This window comes from Macrotis lagotis, chromosome 1, assembly GCF_037893015.1.
Source record: "Macrotis lagotis isolate mMagLag1 chromosome 1, bilby.v1.9.chrom.fasta, whole genome shotgun sequence".
Classification (NCBI taxonomy): Eukaryota; Metazoa; Chordata; class Mammalia; order Peramelemorphia; family Peramelidae; genus Macrotis; species Macrotis lagotis.
In genome coordinates this window covers 861,144,937-861,164,815 of record NC_133658.1, presented here as the reverse complement: position 1 = coordinate 861,164,815, position 19,879 = coordinate 861,144,937, and the positions used below count along the sequence as shown (strand labels likewise).

Here is a 19,879-nt window from a genome sequence, read left to right as displayed (position 1 = left end):
TCATAGAATCATAGATTTTATGTTTGGAAGATAAGTGTTTGGTCTAATCCCTTTATTTATCAGAGAAGAAAATAAGCTGAGATTAAGTGATCCTTCCCAGAAATACTAAGAAGCAGCCTGGATTTGAAGCCAGTTCCTTTGACTATTGCTCTCTGTACTTCTGTTTACCTAGCTTGGTTGGTTCTTGTCCTTCGTTATCAAAGAAGACCAAAAATAACATCTCTGTGTTTGAGACAAATTACAGTGTATTCGAATGTGACTGATCAGATCCTCTAACTTATTGTGTGGTTGGAGGGCAGGTTATTTTGTGATTCTGGGCTTTGATTTCCTCATCTGTAAGATGGGGTTCACATTTCTTTCTCTAGAGGTCTGTCTGCTTGGAGAAAAATGAGGAAGTAGCAGGCATTATAATTTTTGAAAGGTGAAAAAAATTTAAGGGCAGACTTGCTTGTTCTGACATCCTGCCCAGAACCCATTTAGCTGTCTCCAGAGGTTCAGAGGCCATGGTCTAAGGGCACTGAAGCTACATCCCTCCCCAGGGATTGAATAAGACATGGTCTCTTCCCCTCAGGCCCTCAGAGTTTCCCAGATATTCTCTGTCTTAGAATCCATCTGACTGGGGTGGCAGTCAGTCGATAAGCATTTATTAAGAGCTTACTGTCTGCCTGTTGCTGTGTTAAATGTTGGGGTTACAAAAAAAGGCCAAAGCCAGTAGGGTCTGAGAAATGTGGTTTTCCCCTCTGTTTACAGACATGTGCAAGGGAGAAGTCAACCCAGCTACCTTGAGGGTGTCTGAATCTCTCCTCCTGCCTGCCCCACAGCACTCAAAATAAGCACAGATGCAGCTCCTCAGTGGTCAGAGGCCCACATCTGGTCACTTCCCTGCTCTACCAGAGAAAGAGAAACAGCCACAGCAAGGAATTCATCTTGGTTTCCTAGTGTGTGCATGAATATATTTGCTTTGCTTTACCTTTTTTCTGTTTTGGCTTCCCTCCCTTTTTTATCCTCCTTCTTCTGTTCCTTTTCTCTGTCTTCCACTTTCTCTCTGTTCTCTAGTTCTCTCCTTCCCTGTTCTTCCTCTTTTCTTCCCATCTCCTTTTTTATCGGATTTCCCTTCTTCTTCTTCTTCTTCCCTAAAATTCCCATTTTTCTCCCATCTCCTTCCCTTTCAGTGTCTTATTCTTCTCCCTCTTCATTCTCTTCTTCCTCATATCCACTTTCCTTCTCCCTTTTCTCTCCTCCACATCCTCCTTCTCCCTTTCCTTTTCATCCCCTCCCCTTTCCTTTCCCCTCTTCTTCCTCTTCCTCCCTCTTTCTTTTCACATCTTTTCCTCCTCTTCTTGCCCACTCTTCCTCCCCTTCTCATCTCCCTTCCTCCTCCTCATTTCCTCTCCAGACTCCTTCCCCTTTTCCTCCCATCCTCCTCCTCCTCATTCCCCCATTCTTCTTCCGTCTTTCGCTTTCTCCTCTCCCATCCTCAACCCCTTCCTTTTCCTCTTCTTTCTCCTTCCCTTTTCCTCTTCTCCCATTCTCTCTCCCCTCTCCTTCCTCCCCTCCCCTTTACCTTTCTTCTCCTCCTTTTCATGCCCACTCTCTCCTTGTTTCCCTTCCTCCTCCTCATTTTCTCCCCAGACTTCTTCCTCCCAACTTTCCTCAGCCTTTCCCTTCTTTCTCTTCCCCTTCTCCTCCCCTCTCCTTGCTCACTCTTCGTCTCCTTCTCATCTGCCTTTTTCTCCTCATTTCCTCCCCAGACTTTCCCCCTTTCCTTCATCTCCCCCTTTCCCCCCTCTCCTTCCTTTCCCTTCCTCCTTCCCTTCTTGCCCTCTTTTCCTCCCTTTCTTCTCATTTCTTCTCCAGACCCCCCCCCCTTTTCCTCCTCCCATGCCCCCCTCCCTCTCTCCCTTTCTCTGCCTGGCTCCTTTGAATTTGTGAGAGCTGCCTTCACAGGCTTTGGCAGGGCTGAGCCCAGTCTGTGTAAACCTCATATATTTGATGTGAGGAGAGGGAGAGAGATTGGGAGCAGCTGAACAGAATGAGATCCTGGAGGGGAGAGAAAGGGGTTGGGGAGGAGAAATGACTTGGAGACTGGAGGGGCAAGAACCAAGCCATAGAATTTCCCGTCTTTTAAAAACAATAAATGACCTGTTGCCTTCATCTATGGACTGTGCTCTGCCTATTGATTTCCCCTTCGCCAGGGGAGGATAGAGCTGAGTGCCCCCTCCCTGGGGAGCCAGTTCCGTTTGTCCCCAGCTGCTCACCCTGACCCCTTGTCAAGCAGCTCCTCTCCTCCAAAGCCTCCAGCACCCCACACTGCTGGCTGCCTGGCTCCAGAGGAAAATCCAATAAACAAAAACCCAAATAAGGTTCATTAGAACCATGGGGTCAGAGATGCATAGGATGTCTGAGAATGGCAGTTAGAAACCTAAGAAGGTAACTGAAATGCTGAGAGAGAGAGAGAGAGAGAGAGAGAGAGAGAGACAGAGAGACAGAGAGAGACAGAGACAGAGAGACAGTGAGACAGACAGAGACAGGGAGGCAGAGAAACAGAGAGAGAGAGATAGATTCAGAGAGACTAACAGACTGAGAGACAAAGAAACGGACAGAAAAAAGAGACAGAGATAGAGAAAGAGAGCGACACAGAGAAACAGAGATAGACAAAGAGATAGAGATGGACAGAGACAGAGTCAGAGACAGAGACAGAGACAGAAAGGAGAAGCAATTTGTTTTGGGGCAAAGGAAACCTACTTCCACCATGCCTCCTCAGATTCTGATAGAGTCTAAGAATCTGAGACCAAGAATCCCAGGAATAGCACTCAGTACATCTCAAGTGGTTACATCAGAAATGAATGTATTTTTTTCTTGAATAAATGCAGATTCTTGAGATCTGCAGTTGAAACCTCATCCACATGTTCTCTTCTTTATTAGAAGGTGAGTTTCTTGAGGTCAGGGGCTGATTTGTTTTTCTATGAGCTTAGCACAAAGCTTTGCAAATAAAAGTGCTTAAAATGCCTTTTAAAAATTAATCTGTCAAATACCAGCATTGGGAGGCCATTAGAACAAGGAATATTAGGGCTAAGAAACAATTTAGAAAAGACAGGAAATTTAAAACAAGAGAACATGAGAACTAGAAAGGACCCTTTTCTCTGCTCTCAAGTTCCATCTACTTCTGACATTTTAGGCTCCAAGGCCCTTTCCAGATATGACATTCTATTCTCCAAGAACACTTTTGAATTTCTGATAAATTCTAAAATTCAGTCCCTTTCAGTTCTGACAATCTGGGTTCTAAGACTTCACTCAGATCTGACATTCTATGTTCTAAGGACTCTTTCAGATCAAATAATCTACATTCTAAGAGCCGTTTCCACTCTCAAATTCTAGAATGACATTTTTTGTTCATTCATTCATCATTTATACAGGATACTTTTTTTTATTAGAACATAGTAGGTTACAGCTGGAAGTATCCTTGGAGACCACCTCATTCTACTCACTCTTTTTTGCCCAAATAAAATTTTATTATTATCTTTGGTTTTCACATCTACATTTCCCAATTTTACACCCTCCCTCTCCTAGGGAGTCATCCATTATTGTAAGGTTAAAAAGCTACCACTCTATTTAAAGAGGCCAAAGCTGAAACTTATAAGAAATGATAAAGATTTAATCCTGAATATTAGGCCTAGTGTACAAAAGATGGCTCACCCACTCATTAGCTCTGCCTATTAGAACTTCAGGAGATCATTTATTCTGGCTCAGAAGTCACCTTGCACCTGTCTCTCCTAAGCAAATTTCCTTAATCTCTGAATCTCTATTGGAGATATCAAGGTTCTGGAACCTGCCTATCTGCCCATTAGTCCTTGGAACCTCAGACTTTCTCTCTCTCTCTCTCTCTCTCTCTCTCTCTCTCTCTCTCTCTGTCTGTCTTTTCCCCTCTGTCTCAGTCACTCTGTTTCTGTCTCTGTCTCTCTGTCTCTGTTTCCCCTATCTTTGTCTCTCAGCTTCAGAAATGGAGATTTCTTTGCTTGGTCTTTTTTTCCTAGATACTTCAACCCTCTTCTACTTATGGTGCTTGTTTGCCAGGTGTCTTTCCTTATACTCATCCCCTTCTTTCCCTTCTGCACCTTCTCTCTACCTAGTCTGGACCACAGGAATGCTTGTGGGATACATTTACAAGAGGAAGAGGAATTTAAGCCCCTTGAGGGTAAGGGATTGTTTAATTTTTTGCCTTAATATTCCTAGTACTGATACAGTTGCTTAGTTGGTGCTTAATAAAAGCTAATTGGTCAATCAATACACAATTTCATAAAGGATACATGGCAATTATAAAATTAATAATGAAACTTGGGCGGGGCAGTGGATAAAGCACCAGTTCTGGAGTCAGGAAGATCTGAGTTCAAATCCATCCCCACATACTTACTAGTTGTGTGACCTTGGGCATGTCACTTAATCTCTGCCTCATTTTTCTCATCTATAAAATGGAGGCAATAACAGTACCTACCTTCCCAGAGATACTATGGGTATTGAATGAGATAGTATTTGTTAAAGTGCTTAGCTTTAGATAATAGGCAGCACATAAAATATTAACTTTAATCTTAAATTTATTAGCTCATTATTATACTTGCTGAGAAGAGCAAACAAGAAACTGATCTCCTTCCACTCTGATTGGCCCTAAACTCCCCAAGATATCTTAGATGGAAGGTCCTCCAAGTTTGTCCTCATAATCTTGGTTCTTCTCTGGGCCAGGAGGTAAAAGTCTTTTGTTTAAACCACATACTCTTGGAATTTGGAATTCTCCAACCTGTATGCTCTCAGGATAGAGTTTACTGGTCCTTGTTTTTCAACCCCTCTTTTCTCTTTCCAGAAAATTAGGAAATTTCCAACTGTGGGGTATTCTTCATCTCCATCCAGCATTAATGTGAGACCTTACCCAACTCCACCTCCCTTCCTCAATGGTTCCATAAGGGGAAATATAAGCAGTTAAATGGAACAGTTTCCATCAAAGTTAGTAGAAAATGCTCACTAAATTTTAGAGGCAGAGGAGCTGGGTTCTAATCCTTTTGATGATTGCTACCTATGTGATCTTGGTTAAGTTGCTTTCCCTCTATGGGATTTAGTTTCCTCATCTATAAAATAAGGGGATTGAACCATTATGGAATAGCAGAATTTAAAAGTTGAAAGGATCCACGAAAGTCATTGAAGGATGATAAATCCCCTCAACATGGCTCATTATACCCAACAAAGCATTCCCCACCTTTTGCTACAACTGAGGAAGGAGGAAGGAAGACTGATCCCTTAACTCTTTCTAAGCTCCAGACCCTATGTTTCTATGACCACATATCCTCTCAGTTCACGAAGATGCTCCATTTCTCACAGGGCTGAGAGAGGGAAAGTGCCTTGATTTAGCTCACCCAGCTAGGGTCTAGGGGCAGGACTGAGACTAGAACTCAAGGACCTCAATTCCCAGGCTAGGGTTTTGCATATTGGAACTTGCTAACCCAAGTTAACATATATTATGCACTTAAAATATGTTTGCTGACTTGGATAGAATTTTAGACTTCCCACTACACACTTCCCAGGTAAGTAGCACAGTCACTAAAGCAGGTGACATGTGATAAGGTTAAGCAGGCAATAACCAGGGGTCCATGCAGCCTCCCCTCACTGGTGAGCATCTTAGCCTATGCTGATGTCCAGAGGGGAGGGGACCTCGACTAGCAGTCATCTTTGATCACTGAAAATCTCCCAGTTTGACCTAGTCAAGCACAAGACTTCGACTATTAACTGCAATTCTGTCCCTAGTGCTCACATGTCAACAGGCAGCTCACTCACTCAAGCTCAGAGACACAGCTTGATAGCCCTGCCTTCTCATCACTGAAGCCATCTGAGCATGCCATATCTGTATCCTCTTCCCTCCCCCTCCCTTTTCTTTCTTTCCTTCTCTTTTCTTCAATATCCTTTTCTTCTCCAAATTTCTTCCTCCTCTTCCCTCTATTTTACTTTCTTTCTTCTCTTTGTCCTTCCTGCCCTCACCATGCATCACTTCCTTGATCTTTCCTGTTCTCTTCTTTATTTCTCCCTTCCTTCTTTTCCTCACTTCTCTCTCTTTCCTTCTCTCATCTCTCTTTCCCCTTTCTCCTTTTGTTCATTTCTCTTTTTGTCTTTTATCCTCTGATCTCTCTCTGATGTCTTTTTCTTCCCTCTCCTCATATTCTTTTTTCCTTTCTCATTTTCTCCTCTCCCTCTTCCCTTTCTTTTTCCCCCTCTCTCCTTTCCCTCCTTTCCTTCCTAATCTATTTTATCCCTTTTTCATCTCCCTCTCACATTTCCCTTTTCCTTTTGCCTCACATCCTTTCTTCCTTCTCTCTCTCATTCTTTCATCTTTTTATTCTTCTTTCTTTCCTTTCATTTATGCTCCTCATTCTTTCCCTCACTTTTTCTCCCTCATCCTCCCATATCTGTTTCCTAAAGCTCTGGATCCCTCTTTTCCCTCTGGCTGATCTCAGCTGAGGCTTTTGATATGACTCTTAATTGTCATTAAAGCTGCTAGGGCCAGTCTGGGGGTGGGTTTAGGGGGGCTGGGTGGGGACTCTGGCTTGTAAGAGATTATACTGCCATCTTCAGACAGGCATGGATGGGAAAGCAGCAGCAATCCTGGTCTCAGAAAGAAGAAAATAAAGCAATCTGTTCTTTCCATGGAGATGAAAACACAACTCCAATCTCCTTCAAAATGAACCTTGTGCCAAAGATTTGTGGCCTTCTGGCCCATCCAAGGTTTTTTTTTTTTTTTTGACCAATATGCAATCAACACCTATCATGATGGAAATTAAGCACAAAGCCTTTTCTTGATAATGATGCCTCTGAAACAAGTAAATAAGCTTAGCTCTTCCTATTCATATATCTCCTTTTACTCTATTATTTATTGATTTCTAAATCTTTTTATAGCTCTGACATCCTGTGACCTAAAGGTCCTGGGACCTTTAGAACATTCTGTGTTCTAAGGGTCTTTCCAGCTCTGATATTCTGCATTATAAGGCCCTCCTAGCTCTGACATTCTGTGTCCCATGTCCCAAAGGCACCCCCCCCCCAGCTGATAATCACTTTGCTAAGATCCCTTCCAGCTTTGACATTCTTGGTACTAAGGGCCCTCTCAGTTCTTACATTTTGTGTTCTGAGGTGTAACATCCTGTGACCTAAGGGTCCTCCCAACACTGAAATTTTGTTTTAAAGCCCTTTCAACTCTGATATTCTATTCTCCCTCTTATATCTCATATTCTATATTCTAACATTTTAGGATGTAACATATCTTCAAATTCCAATGATCTATATTCAAGGATTTCTTCCAGCTCTGACTTTCTATGTTCCAACACTGTTCTAATTTAGGGTCCTTCTAGGTCTTAAAATGATAATTCTCAGATCTTATTTGATATCTATAATCACTGTGAGGGGTGGGTGCTATTATTAACCCCATTTTATAGATAAGAAAACTGAGGAAGACAGAGGTTAAGAGACTTGACCAAGGTTACACAAGTAAGAAATGCCTGAGGTCAACCTAAAACTCAGGACTGTCTAATTCGAAGCCCACCTAAATCACTTGGCTATCTCTAAGACTGTGACTGGTTCTTTACAATAGCCCTATGGGTATTTAGATCAAGGCTGTCTTCTCCTTTCTAAACTGAGAGGAATCAGGACTAGATAATTTTCAGGTCTAATAAGAAAGTATTTAAAATACAGTTTCATTGTCATTCCTCCTCCTTGATAGCTGAGGTCTCACTGTAAAACTGTGGGGTGATGGGGAAAAGCTCTAGTCTTGGTCTCAGAAGATCTGATTTTGAGTCTCATCTCTACTGTAGCTTCATATTTCAAATTTAATCTAATCTGGTACAAATCCTTGACTTAAAGTGGATATGTCAAATGATATGATAAATGTTAGATATTTGTGACTCACATTGGCCTTCCAGGGTCTGCAAATGCTCATACAATCCACCTTGATGGAGACTTTCCTTCAGAGCCAAGGAGCATTCAAGTGGAATGAGTTACAAACTCCTTATTACCATGATGCCTGCCCATCCAAGGGCCCGCCTCTATATTCTAGACCATCCATCTGAGGAAAGTTCCTTACTGACTCAAGACAACCACCACACTTGTTAATCAACTGGGACTTTCTGGTCTATCACACTTGGGCAAGTAACTGAAGCTCCCTGCTCTTGTTCTTTCATTTGGGGAATGGTATTCACAACACTCATGTTATTTTCCTTGGGAATAAGCATGGTGGAATGAAGAGATATGGATTCAGAGAACTGAAGACCTATGTTTGAGTCATGTTTCAGACAAATAATGTATCAATGTTAACTCACTTACCAACTTAATCCTCCAGGCAACTTTCTTATATACCCCTTCCACATGAAGACTTTCCTTGTTCCACCAGCTTCTACTGTCTCCCTCCCCCCCAAAAAATCACCTAGTATTTATTTTCTGCACATTCAAATATGTACAAATTGTTTCTACCACGAAACAAAATATAAGCTATTGCTTGAGGGTAAGATGTGCTTGATTTTGTTGTTGTATCTGTAGCCCCTAGTATAATGTTTGGCTCCTAATAAATGCTTACTTAAGAACCTCCTTATTGGTTGACCAACTGTACACTTTGATCTGCTTTGGTAGACAAAGTTTTCTCACCAGAAATTTCTAAAACTATTAAAATAAAGGGACAGCCCTTTCCCAATCAATAAAACAAAGCAAAAATCTACTTAAATGACTAAGTTCTGGTGAAGATTGTATAAAATATAGTGTTAGTTATTTTGTAACCTTCAGTGGGAAGTCTTATATAAAGAATTCTTGTAAGAATAAGAATTACTGCTATTAATATTTATATTAATAATTCAAAGAAACTTTCACCTGATATCATGGAAACTTTTAAATTGCTGCAATTGTTTATGACTTCAACACCTGAGGAACCAAATCTTGTGGCATCTGAACCTCTCCATCTCTGTTTAATATCCATCAGGGAGTGAAGTTCATCCCAATTTCTAGATGACTCATTATCCAAACTGGAGGAAATATGTGCTGGACACCCACTCAGTCAATGACCTTTCTGCAGAGGTCAAGTTCTACTCATTTACTGAAGAAATGGTAATCCTTGGTGACAATTAGCATTTGACAGTACCATCTGAGTATTCATATTATGAGCTTATGTTCTAGAATGAAGATTCAGAAATCAAAATGTAATTGGAAAGCGGAGAGAAGGGGAGGGGTAAGCTGAGGGATGGTTGTGCTTATCTCCAGGAATGGAGAAGGATGCTCAGTAGGAAATTAGGCAGGAAAATGACTAGGAGTCATACATGTATATCTCTGTCCACATCTATGGGATGCAAGTGGGGTGAATGTTATTATTGCTGGAAGACATGCTCCCCAGATTATCTCCCTAGCATCATGTAAGCTCCTTCAGGGTAGAGACTGTTTTGGATTTGTTCTTTGTAGCCCCAGTGTTTAGTATAAATCTTTGTACATAGTAGGTGCTCAACAAATGCTGACTGTATTTTAGGAGGGGGATACTATCCATTATGGCTTGATCAGATACTTGCTTCTTTTTTCTCCTTGGGCAAGGTAGGTTTTGACTCCATTGTTGTCCTGGAACTCACTGATGCTCAAGATTGGTTCAAGATTATGGACCAGCCTGATATGTATACAGACTTGATGGCAATCTATTTTATTTATAAGAAAATTTAGTTCCCCTCTAGCCTGAAAAGATTAAGTCTTTGAGCTACCACCCCTTATCTACATATCCCTAATTACTTCATCTCTGCTCTCTGAGTTACTGCCCTATCAATGAATACCTGATAACCTGTCTTCCTTCCCCTTTAAAAGCTCACTCTCTACTCAAATGAGTTGCTTGTCTTCCTTTGGGAAGTCAGTCCACTCTTGGGGAAGTCATGCCCCAAATCTCCTGTCTTTATTCCCTTCCTTACTATTGATTCCTTCATGGCAGTTACTGTTACTGGTGCTGCTAATCTTGCCCTTAAATTAATACCTAAATAAATATTTTTTGTTCCTTAAAAAGAAAAAAAAAAGAAAGAAAACTTAGGTCCAGAGTGAGAACCCTAGCAGGATAAAACAAGAGAAATGGCTTGATATAAAGAGGAAAATTTTATCTTCTAGTATTAATGAAAGAACTTAAAAAAACCTGATCTGAACTGTTCAAAAATGTAATGGTTTGCTACTTTATAGAATGGTGAGTTCCCCATTTATGAAGATGTTCATATAGAGGCTAATTTATTACCTTTCCAGGAGATTGTAAAACAGGGATTCCTAACATTTTTGGGGGGTATTTTATTATCTCTTACTTAGTTTTAATACAAAGGGGGTTTGTTATCTACATTTCTAATGGAAAGTAATATTAAATTTTAGTTAAAGATTAGTGCAAATAAAGATGCATTTTTTTCTCCTTCCAAATCCATGAATACAAAAATAAATCTATCCATGGACTGCAGAATTCCTCTTTTGTGAATACTCATTCAAGTATGAATTGACCTGGATGATGTCTAAGGTTCCTCTGAGTGCTGAAACTTTGTAATTCTTTGATTTTTATGATTCTAATGGGAAAGGAAAATTCTTATAGTAGTCACCTATTTAGGTAACTCTTCCTTGGGAGGGGCGTTGTGCCTTTGTACCATCCTCCATTTATGATTTCTACTGGTTTACAATAATACAAAGAATAACAAATAATAGCATTTTATGCCAAATTATCAATTACAAATAACTTGATGTATTATTTCATTTGATCATCAAAACAACCCCTGTGGTATAGGTGCTGTTTTATGCCCATTTGACAGAATTGGAACTGAGGCACAGAGAAGTTAAATGACTTGCCCAGGTTCACATCATTATTATGTATTTGAGGCAGATTTGAGCAAAGGTTTTTTCTAACTCAAAATGGCAGTTTATCCACTATACTATACTACCTAAGGAATACCCATTCATGTTACTTAGGCTAAATGTACCAAAGCCACTTTATACCAAGTGGATGGATGAATCAAGATGTAAATTCTATCTGGGTTGATATTTATAGGTACACAGAGTGGTTACAGAGTCCAACTTTTTTGATATGAAGAAAGAAATCTTAGAGATGTCATAGTTGTGAATCCACCTCCATGCTCCACCTCTTTCTAGTCATGTGATCCTCCTATACCTGAATTTTTCTGATTGGAGAGTACTTGACTAGATTTGGTCTTATTTTGAAAGGCACCTTTCTCCCTCTCTCTGTCTCCTCATTTTCTCTCTTTTATTCTACATTTCTTTCTCTACTATATGTGCACCTATGTATCTATCATCTATCTAGCCATCCATCCATCATTTATCTATTATCCGTCCATCCATCTATGTATTTTCAAGCTATGTTTCTTGATGCAGATAATCCTTTCTGAAAATATTGTCTAGTTTGGATCATCACATTTTAGGAATGACATTAACAAACTGAAGTATGTCCATAGGAGATGACCCCACGATGGGACTTGGGGAAAAAAGCAAATCATTGTTGTATGGGATTGGGATGTTTAACTTGAAGAAAACTAAAGGGGAGGCCATGCAAACTGTCTTCAATGATCTGAATGACCTTCAAAATGATGAAATATTCTTTTTTTTCTGTTTGGTTCCAGAGGTCTTAATCAGGAGTGATGGATAAAAGTTAAAGGGAGGCAGATTTTGGCTTTATGTAAGGAAAATATCTTCTTAACAATTAGAGCTGTCCAAAAATGTAATTTTAATTCCAGAAATCATAGCTGCCTAGTGGCTTTCCGCCCTGGATTGAATGAGCCCTTGTTAGGGGCCCATGTTTTAATGTGGATTCTTGATCATTCATGCTAATATGGCCTCCATGAACTTCCCTAATGCTGAGTTACTGTGATCCTGTGAATCTTTCCCAGGCGTGGAGGGGTTCCATCAGCCTTGGAGATCCAGACACTAGCTTCAAAGTGTCATTATCGACAGCTAGCATAGGCAGGCAAGTGAAGGGCTATTGAATAGAAGCAAGAGGTCAGGAATTAGAGAGAGAAGCCAGTGAAAGATCACCAGTTTTGCCAGAAGTAAGGGAAAGTTAAAGATACAAAATCTATGAAATAGTAAAAACTCATATTTTCTTAAATTTTTCATTATACTTTTCTTACTATGAAACCACTAAGTAGGGAATATAAGTATTATTAGTTTCATTGTATAAATGAGAAAACAAACTCTATGACATGTTGGCTTTCAACTTTAGTAGGTAAATAACTTTAAGGTGTTAAAAATCAACTAACTTTTGAGGAAAAAACTGACATGACCTAGGTCCTCATATGATACAGAACTATGATGAATAGGATTTTGTCTTAGGGGACCAGCATATTTGAAGGGTACTTCATCCCCATAGTGTTTTGGAGAAACCCATCCCCACCTTCCCTCTCTGTCCTCTGCTTCATGACAAAACTAACTTTATTACCTGGAACCATCGCCAGGATCCCATCTCTCTGTTGGGGTCTTTTTCCTCATTAATCCTTATGATGTCCCAGAGAAGACTCCCTGGAGCAGTATTTTCCCCAATGTTGCTACTACTGTGGTTAGAATCTATACTGTCACTGTTCCTTTCACTAGCAGACTTGTATTCTCTCCCACCACTCCTAACTGTTTTAATCCTAAGTCAAATCATTATTTGTTTTGGTTAGAATATACTTCATATCAAGGCAGGGATTGGTTAATAACAACAGTAATGATGATGATGGTGATGAAGAAAAAGGAAAAGGAGGAGGAAAAGGAGAAAGAGGGGGAAAAGGAGGAGGAGGTAGAAGAGGAAAAGAAGGAGGAGGAGAAGAAAGAAGAGGAGCATGAACTTTTGTAGTATTATATATTGTATTTATGACAAGTCTGGGAGGCAGGTGCTAACATTATCTCCACTATCTCCATTATATCCAGAGAGAGGTTAAGTGACTTGGCTAAGATCACCCAGCTACTTAATATCTGAGGACCAGATTAAATTCAGGTCTTCCTGACTCTAGGTTCTGTGCTTTATCCAGTGGGCCACCTAGCTGCCTCCAGGTGGTAAGGCTTGGTCTTAAATTACAGTTACCTCCAGCTTAGATTTGTAGGGCAGCTGTATGGCACAGTGGATACAGCAGTGGCCTTGGAGTCAGGAAGATGGGAGTTTGAAAATGGCCTCAGGCACTTGATACTTACTAGCTCTATGACCTTCAGCAAGCCACTTAACCCCCGATTGCCTCGCATCCAGGACCATCTCCAGTCATTCTGATTCATGCCTGGCCACTGGACCCAAATGACTCTGGAGGAGAAAGTGAGGCTGGTGACTTTGCACAGCACCCTCTTATTCAACTCTAACTCATGTTCTTGTCATGGTATCATCTCCCTGATGTCATGGTCTACTTTGAGAGAGCTCTATAGAGCTTGCAGCTTTTCAAAGTGCATTCACTTGTAATATTTCATTGGTTGGTTTAATTGGAAGAGCAATTCAACATGATTGGGTTGAGAGTTATTAACCCAAGTCCCCTCCCAGGTGTCTCCCTGATTTTCTAAGACTACACTTCAGTTACCTTCCTTATCACCCAGGGCCTCCTCACCCTGGAGCATCCCTCTATCATACAGGGTCCTCTCTGCCCATTGTTAAAATCTCCCCCAAGGCTTACATTTTGGAAAGGGGTACAGGGTGGCCTGTAGGCTATGCACCCAAGTTTCTGAACTTCAGCATTATGTCCTTCATTTCCACCTTCCTTCTGCCTTTCCAAGTCCTTTTTGTGTTTTGGCATCTTTCTTTAGAATGTGAGCTCTCTGAGGGTAAGAACTGTCTTTTTGGTTCTATTTGTCCCTTCAGTATTTATCAAAGTGACTGATAAAAAGTCAGAGCTTAATAAATGCTTGTTGCCTGCCCATGAGAAAGCAAGATTAAAAATGGGTCTTGATCACAGTCTTCACTCAGTTAAAACATTGATCCATATATAATTAAGAATAGCATCATTAATAGATGTTGCCTTACTGAATTTTCACAAACTACTTAGGATAAAAAGCTCTCAAAATAGAGACCAAGAAAAAAAATCACCATCACATGAGAACAGAAAGACACTTATGACAACCGCTGAAGTCTAGAAAATCAGTGGCACATCCAGAAGAAGACTCAAGTTCACAATACTTCCCCCAAATGTGCTGAGTTGCTCCTCCAATTGAACCAACCAGTAATATCCTTGAGAGCAAGGATTGTTTCATTTTTGTATTCATATCTTCAAGGTCTAGCACAGTATCTGGCATTCAGTGGGTCCTTAATAAATGCTTATGATTGTTTATAAATTGATCACCAATGTCTTATCTGCTACTGGAGTTGTTTTGAAGATGTTTTCCAATGCCCCTACAGAAGATAAGCTTTTAGTCCGATGCTGATATTAATTTACACTAAGCAATTATGCTATCTCCTGTGCAATAGTCCACTGACCATCAAATGTAAAAGAATAGGAAGAGAATAGTGACTTGTTCCATTTCTATCTGAACTTCACCAAAGATACCATAAGAATGAAAATAATTATAAGTCACATTTCTGTCATGTTTTAAGGTTTACAAAGTACCTTTCTCACAAAATTGAGATAGGTTCAAATATCAGTGTCATACAAACTTAAATAAATTCAACAAGCATTATTTAAATGCCTTCTGTTTACAGGGTACTTGCTAGTTGCTGAAGATGAAAAAATAAAGAAAACACAATCAGTCCCTACTCCAAAAGAGCTTGTTGTCTACAAGGCTTGGGGAAGGGGGTGGGTGGGAGAAAGGGACATTGTGTCTAAGGATCAGCAATACTCTTGGAAAATTTAAGAATGGCAGAGAATTTGTGAAAAAAAAGAATCAAAATAGGGATAGATAAATTTGAGAAACAGTAAATGATCCTATTTGGTGGGAATATACAGAATGTGAAAGAAAGAATCTTTAAATAAGTCTGAAAAGGCAAACCAATGCCAGAAGATTGCATAAGGACTTTAATGTTAGGGTAAGGAACGTGTATTTTATTCTATAGACAATAGAGTGACTCAGAAGTTTTTGGAGCATAGAAGTGATATGGTAAGACCTATTATTGTTGTTCAGTCATTTTGAACTCTTCATGACCTCATTTGGGGTTTTCTTAGCCAAGATACTGTAGTGGTTTGCCATTTCCTTCTCTGATGCATTTTACAGATGAAGAAACTGAGGCAAGCAGGGTGAAGTGACTTGTCTATGGTCATATAACTAGTAAATGTCTAAGACCACATTTGAACTAAGGAAGATGGGCCTTCTTGACTGTAGGCCAGCTCTTAGCATTATGGCACCACCTAGCTGCCATGGTAAGACTTGTACACGAAGAACATTGTATTGACCATAATATGAAAGATGAATTTGAAGAGGAAGGGTTGATTAGAGAGACAGGGAGACTGGCCAGGAGGACATTATAATAGAAAGCAAGAGCAAGGTCCTAACCAGTGTAGTTATGCAAAGAGTTATAGATTTAGAGCTAGGGAGCATCTTTATTTTACCAATAAGAAAATTGAAAGAGAAGGTAGGTGAATTTAACCACAACTCTACAATTAGTGCTTGAGAAGGGATCTGAATTTAGCTCTTCCTGACTCCTAGTCCCATGCCCTAACTACAATGCCCCCACCTCCCAGTTGTCTGTGAGGAAAGATATAAAAATGAATGCAAAAGATATTGCTAAGATAAAATCACTAAAACTTGGTATTTGATTCAGAAATAGAAGGGCAAGGAAAAGAGTCAGGCATGACTCCAAAGTACCAAATGACTAGGAGAATAGTGATAGAAATAGGAATTTACAGAGGCAAGAACACAGATGCCAGCATCCCCTATGGCTTTGACCTGTGGAAATCTTTCCTGAAATCTTTCATCTCCAACACCCACCAAGCCATCAGAGTCTGAATCTAAACACCCACCAACTAGAGTAAATATTTGATAATCGTCTCTAAGCTTGCTTGCTATAGCAACACAGAGCCACTAAGTCCCATTTAAATTAAAACTGCCTTCCAGATCAAGAATCACAAATACAGACAAGTTAGAAAAAATGGGAAGAATAAGGGAGGAGGGTCATGATGGATACATATATTTTTAATTATTACAAAGAAAAAGGAAAAATCTCAGATTGGATCTATCTGCTTCTCAGTATCTCCTTGGGCTCTCTCTTCCCTTCTCTACTCACATATTCCTCCAGATTTGTTTAGCAAATTAAAGGTCTGCTGATAATTGGATGATTTACTGGTCTCCCAATCCTCTCTGACAGGCAGAGTACTCTAGCAGGAGAAAAGGCCGACCAACTTAGTTGGGTCCCAAACCTAAGGGGAAACATCTCTTGCTAATAGATTAGCAATCAAGAGGGGAGAAAACACATTTAAGATGATCAAGTGGAACTTTTGGAGATGACCTTGTTGGGAGAATAGGGCCAATTGCTCTATTTCACATAAAGAATTAAAAGAGCTCTGAGTCCCAGATGCATTGAACTACTTACCCATCCCTTGAATATCAGGGTACAGGAAAGAGCCCTGGACATTAGATATATTCTGCTACTAACTCATGGGTATGACACAACACAAATCCTTTCTCCTCTTTGAGCCTTAATTATCTTCTCTATAAAATGTGGTTTTATAAATGATGTTTAAGGATGGTCTTGACAATCTTTCTGGAAAAGTCTCTAGTTCTCTGAAATGCCTGACCAACTCCTCTAGGGACCCTGTGCCCCCAGCGCCATTATTCCTGGGGATTATCTAACTGCATCCATTCCCTCTGATGATCCTGAAGAGTTCTTGTCTCTTTTATCTTGCCTGTTTCTTGTATGTATTTATTTGTGTGTATGTTGCCTCACCCATTAGACAGTGAGCTTCTTGTGGGCAAGCACTAGTTTTGCCTTTGTATCCCTTTTGTATACCTTGTCAACTCTTAATAAGTACTTGTGGACTTCATGCTTCCGATCTTTTGTTCCTGTTTAATGTCCCCCCTCCCATTAATATATGTTGATTGACTAAAATTCTACTCTCTGCCTATGAATTTCACTGATTTTTTAATTTATAAGCTGAGATAACCAACTGGGTTTGTACTTAATAGCTGAGCTAACTATTTCTGAGCTAAGATGACCAGTGCTATATACATTCTTGTGTTCTATCTTATGATTCATAGAATTGTACAATGCTAAAGCTGGGAATGTACCTTAGAACAAAGAATGTTAGGTATGGAAGGGACCTCAGAACAAGAATGACAGGACTTAGAATATAAAACAATAACATAAGAGGAGATTGGAGCAGCTAGGTGGTGCAGTGGATAGAGCACTGGTCCTGGAGTCAGGAGGACCTAAGTTCAAATCTTACCTCAGACACTTAATACTTTCTTAGCTGTGTGAACTTGAGCAAGTCATTTAACCCTATTTTCTTGCCTTCCCTTCCAAAATAAAACAACCAAAAAAAATTGGAGGAGATTAAAAGTCAGAGAAAGAAGAGAAAGGAGTAAAAACAAATTCAGCATGACTCTATTAAGATCAAGTCATGCCAGACTAACGTCATTTTCTTTTTTTGCCAGTGTTACTAGACTAGCATTTCAAAAGAGGGAAGGAGGTGTAGTTTCCTTAGATTTTAGCAAAACATTGGAAAAAAGTTTCTTATTCAGTTGTTGTTTAGAGAGATATGTACTGGATACTAGTATGGTAAAGATGATCCAGAACCAGATGAAAGACTGAACCCAAAGATTATCAATGGTATGACACTCCCATGGAGTGTCACAGTGTTTCTCTTAACAGAAATGTTAAAGAGCCCAGGACCAAGAGATAACATGTACACAAGTTTGTGAATACAAGATCTATGCAACTATGTGACTTGTATTAAAGTCAGAGTTGATATGATTATTATCTCTGGAATGAAGACAAAACACAAAGAAATAATTTAGAACATAGAATGCTAGGCATGTAAGGGCCTTAGGACATAGAATGTTAGCACTAAAAAGGACTTAGAATATAAAATATTAGAGATGGATAAGATCGAAAGGTGTAACAGAGTTAAGGTCCAAAAAGCTAGAATGCTGGGACTTGATTCTAGTGGCATAACATCTAACAGGTATGAATGCTATATTTTGTAATGGTATTCAAAATATTGATTTCACATATAAGATGTAAGGAAGTCCTTACATAGTAACTTATCTGAAGAAAGATCTGGGGGAGGGGTTAATGCACTACAAGCTCAAAATGAGCCAATGGTTAGGGTTAGCCAATTAACTAGCATTTATTAATATCTAATCAATAACTTTCTCCCAAAGCTCCTCATATCATAGGGTTCAGAATTTTTCAACCAACTCTTCATTTCCCATGTTTTGCTCAGCTTGATTTAAACTCCCCCAATATCATGCCCCTACCCTAAGTAAAATCTGGATGCAAATCTTATGCTTTTCAGTTTGCTTTTTTATAATCATGTTCCCCTATTAGATTATAAACTTCTTAAGATATTTTCTTATTATATTATTCATAATTATATGTAAATATACTATTATAAACTTCTTATTTGTATCTCTAGTACTTAGCATTGGCACATAGTAGGATCTTTAACCATCTACTTTGAGTTTGTCATTGTGCACAGCACTAAGGGATACAGCAAAAGGAAAAAACAACAGCAGCAACAATAACCAATACTTTCAAGGAGTTTACAGTGTGCTTTGATAGCCTTTGAACTAATCCTGTCTTAGGCTTCATTTAGAGAATAGCATTCAAAGAAGGAGTTAGCTAGTTTTAGAGATGAACTTGGAGAGGGGAAGATTTGAGTTCAAATCCAGTCTCAGATATTTGCTAGATATGTGATCCTGGCAAGTCACTTAATTTCAATTTTCCCAACCATAAAATCAAGATAATAACAGCACCTACTTCCCAGGGTCATTGGGAAGATTAAATGAGATAATATTGAAAATTATTCAAGGTTTAGCACAGCCCTTGGCAATATTTCTTTCCTCCTTGTTGGAACCCATCTGTGCTCATTTCTGGCTCCCACTCTACTCCAAATTATGCCAGTAGTTATTTTAACAAGTGGCTCTCCCTCATTAAAAATTGAACATAGGACAGCTTTTAAAATTTAATTGGTATTATTAGCACTTTCTCTATCACTTTTTAAAGTCTCAACAAAACAATAAATCAAATTCTGATTTGAAGTATTTGCTGATTTCTCTGGTATCAGAACACATTTTGAAAATTTAACTATTGGCTCTTCTTAGACAATTTGGGGAGGCACCAACACATCCTTGGCATCCAATCCTTCCCTCCCCCATTTTAGGAAGCAAGATAATCTGGAGGACATTCAGAGGAGCATGGGCCATACTGGAGATGAACATTAAGATCATATCCTAAAAGGATTGATTGAAGGAAGTGGGCACATTTAGCCTGGAGAAGAGAAGACATAGAGTGACCATCTTAGTTGCCTTCCTATATATTAAGGGTTTGCAGGGAAGAACAGAGAATCTTGTTCTGTTTGTCCCCAAAGGGCTGAATGAGGAGTGATGAATGGCTAGAAGTGTCAGAAAAGTATATTTAGAGCTGGCACAAGGGGGAAAAGGCCCGCAAAATTACAAGAAAAACTAACCAAGTCAGCAAAAGCATAAAAGACATTTCTAAGAACAAGAAGAAAAGATGACTAATAGATAGCCTGTGCATTACACTGGTATTTTTTTAATATTAAGGGAAAGAGAGGAAGCATCTCCTCTGAGCAGTGGGAATTGAAGGGACATTGTCAAGGGGGGTGGGCAAGGATGGAGAGGAGGCATCCTTTATCATTGGAGGGAATATCCATAGCAATGGAATCACAGATCATTTGGGAGTAATATAATACAATAAACTTAACAGCTAGAGCTTCCTAACAATAGAATGAAC

At 39.5% G+C, this 19,879-nt stretch overlaps 1 long non-coding RNA gene across 1 annotated transcript in view; it reads left to right on the top strand.

The window, feature by feature from the left end:
• Positions 1-753: 753 nt before the first annotated feature.
• Positions 754-19,879, top strand: part of LOC141490989 (uncharacterized) — a 68,064-nt gene continuing 48,938 nt past the window's right edge. Inside the window, exons 1-3 of the long non-coding RNA XR_012469416.1 lie at positions 754-938; positions 4,131-4,195; positions 8,996-9,120. This is a non-coding gene — a long non-coding RNA (uncharacterized LOC141490989). The remainder of the gene's footprint in view (positions 939-4,130; positions 4,196-8,995; positions 9,121-19,879) is intronic.